The 2,345-nt window shown below is 45.2% G+C and overlaps 1 protein-coding gene across 3 annotated transcripts in view; it reads right to left on the minus strand.

Moving 5' to 3' along the window:
- LOC119580996 (metabotropic glutamate receptor-like) overlaps nucleotides 1-2,345 on the minus strand; it is a 181,551-nt gene that overhangs the window by 142,594 nt on the left and 36,612 nt on the right. For 2 of the 3 annotated variants that reach the window (XM_037929256.1, XM_037929254.1), the window contains exon 2: nucleotides 2,105-2,129. The exons of the other annotated variant lie outside the window; for it this stretch is intronic. The gene's annotated coding sequence lies outside the window, so the exon portion shown is untranslated. The remainder of the gene's footprint in view (nucleotides 1-2,104; nucleotides 2,130-2,345) is intronic. 3 annotated transcript variants of the gene reach the window in all.

Here is a 2,345-nt window from a genome sequence, read left to right on the forward strand (position 1 = left end):
GTTTGTCCGGATCTTTTCATCGCTGTTTATTTTTTCCCGAGCTCTCTTATCCGACGCTGAGATAATTCCATACTGCTTTGTTTACCAATTTCTCGAGAGAAAGATTGAGGAGCGGAGGAAGGTAGGAGGGAGGGGGAAGAGGGGGAGGGAAAGGGGGAGAAGGAGGAGAAAGAGAGGAGAAGGAAGAGGGGAAAGAAAAGAAGGAAAGAACAGAAAGGAACGAGAAAGAAAAGGAAACCAAATTTGAGAAAACAGGAGGTAAATAAAGAGAGAGATGGGGAAAGAGTAAGAAAGAGGATAAAGAAAAAAAATATAAGAGAGATTGAGCGCAGAGGCAGGAAGAAACAAGAAAAAAACGGGGGTGAATGATGACTAATAAGAAAAAAGAAGTAATAAGGAAATAGATAGAAAATCCATTGAAGGAATATGCAAGACAGGTGCACTCCTCAAAGTGCCATAATTGCCTCAAGTGCCATAAGGGCCGAGTGCCAAAAATAATCTGGAGAGCCACGAGTAGCATGAGTAATGGCGACAGGAGTGCCATATACTGGTCTCTGGCGAAGGAGTGGAAGATGGCACCGAAGGCCCGATTTGCAGAAGCAGAATTCCTCGCGAGATTAGACAGGTAAAAAATACCTGGTCCGCTGTATTTTCGTGTGAGGGTGTGTGTGTGTGTGTGTTTCAGCGCGCATTTGTGTCTGTTTCTTTGTCAAGGGCAGAGAAGTGTATCGGTGGTTTGTGCGTGTCTATGCTGGAAGAGAGAGAGAGAGAGAGAGAGAGAGAGAGAGAGAGAGAGAGAGAGAGAGAGAGAGAGAGAGAGAAAATTGAGAGAGAGAGAGAGAGAGAGAGAGAGAGAGAGAGAGAGAGAGAGAAAGTGAGAGCGATAGAGAGAGAGAGAGAGAGAGAGAGAGAGAGAGAGAGAGAGAGAGAGAGAGAGAGATCCAGAGAGACACTCAGATAAACCGACAGACAGACAGACAGACAGATAGACAGACAGACAGGTGAGAGAGAGAGAGAGAAATAAATAAATAAATGTTAATGTGTGAGAGGTTGCTTATTTCCAAGAAAAAGGATATGTAATGTTTTTTTTTTTTTTTTTTTTTTTTTTTTTTTACAAGAAAATAACAAGTAGCCAGATATAAACCATCAACATAGCCACAAAAAACACTCGATCAACCTCTTTCTTCCCCAAAATCCCCCTCCCCCCTCTTCCCCACTCCCTCCTTAAACGTCATCTCCCCTTATCTCCCCAAGGCAGCCACAAGCCATCTCCTCTCCCTCCCCTTCCCATTAACCTGCAAGAAGCTGTATTAACATTTCTTCTTTGTGGCTTCTCCGCCTCAGTCTCTCTATCAGGCCCTGCAGTTCCCCGTGTGCCAATATACCCGGGAATGAAACCCAATCTACGCGTCGGGGTTAAGAATGGGCGTGTGTGCAGCTTGGTACCGGGGGAGGGGGCGGTAGTGGTGGGGGCAGGTGGCAATATGGCGATGGGGGTGGCTAGATGAGGCGCTGGCGAGGGGGTGGGGGTTGCTGTGCGTTCCGGGGAGGTGGGGTATGTGTGTGGTTTGATAGCGAGGGGGTAGTGGGTGGTGGGGAGAGAGGTGTGGTGCGGGTAAGACGTGTGGTTGAGGTGAAATGTGTGTAGAAAGTGTGGAAGGTAGGCGTGCGTTGGGAGGGGTGGTTGTGGGCACTGAGGAGGGGGAGGCGGTGGGGGCAGAGGGTGATAGTGGGGCGGTTGGGTATATGGCACTAGGGCGGCTTGAATGCAAATTGGTTTATTTGTGTGTAGGGGGTAGAGGAAGGTAAGTGCGAGTGCATGAGCACGTATGTGTATATGTGTGCGTGTGCTTATTCTTAGATTATCAAGTAGATAATGATAATGAAAAACATGATAACGATGACCATAAGTTGTCATTTTTGCAAATCTGGTGGTACTGTTAATTCACGTGATACATAGTTACTTCTCAACATCATCAGTTTTAGTTACCAATATCGTCATTGTGACCATTACTTTTATCATTATTATCACTATCATTATCATTATTATCATCAGTTTAGTACCTCTCATGTCATGTACATGATACACTCAACGAGTACTTACTTTTGTACTGTTAACACATGGATATCTGTAAAGATAAGAACACATATACGTTAGACCACTAAAAACTGCAGTTACAAATATATGCTTACAGGGACACAGACAAATCCAGTAAATGAACCATAGACAAAGAAGGGGGCAAATAAACATACAGATAGATAGACAGATAGACAGATAGGCAGAGACACAGACAGAGAGAGAGAGAGAGAGAGAGAGAGAGAGAGAGAGAGAGAGAGAGAGAGAG

The sequence above is a fragment of the Penaeus monodon genome, chromosome 14, assembly GCF_015228065.2.
Source record: "Penaeus monodon isolate SGIC_2016 chromosome 14, NSTDA_Pmon_1, whole genome shotgun sequence".
Taxonomy (NCBI): Eukaryota; Metazoa; Arthropoda; class Malacostraca; order Decapoda; family Penaeidae; genus Penaeus; species Penaeus monodon.